Genomic DNA, 685 nt, shown 5'->3' on the forward strand with positions numbered 1-685 from the left:
ACAGCAAGAATAACAGACATTTCCCCTTTCTGGTAAGCATATTAAAAAATAATCATTAAAAGAAAGATGAGAATTGCATACTGTAATTTGTGAGATGCCATACCTCAAAAATGACAGAAGCACATTCTTTATAGTGATATTTAAACTTAAAATATTGAAAATCATGTTTCATATTTTAACTTACTTTAAAATTTTCGCTAAATTTCAAATACAAAAATATATTTCCACACATTAATTCTGTATACATTATTACAGAAAAAATCAATAGTATTTTAGTTGCATCTTTGGGTATTTATTTCCATTTTTTAATAGCATTTTTTCATTTCGACTTTTTGATTTCCAAGATTTGAATATGCTGATTGACATCTTAGAAAGGAAAATAATTTAGCTTTCTTTTCTCTCCATGCACATATATTAAGATTGCCTGTCATTCTGTCCTGGCAATATAGTTATATGATAGGTTACATTAGTGCAATCTTCACATTAGTGTAACTATGTAAACATTATCCATAGCTGAATTACATAATATATTGTGAATCATTTTTTGTTTCTTGCAGAATATTTTACCCTGAACCTAATAATTGCCTTGTGTTATGGTTACTTATTTTTCATGTACTTCTCACTAGTTCAGTTCCTTTCCCAAATTATCTAAATCTCCCCTTAATGTATTCAAACACATGAGATA

Source organism: Bison bison, unplaced genomic scaffold, assembly GCF_000754665.1.
Source record: "Bison bison bison isolate TAMUID 2011002044 unplaced genomic scaffold, Bison_UMD1.0 scf7180017864162, whole genome shotgun sequence".
In the NCBI taxonomy this organism is placed as follows: domain Eukaryota; kingdom Metazoa; phylum Chordata; class Mammalia; order Artiodactyla; family Bovidae; genus Bison; species Bison bison.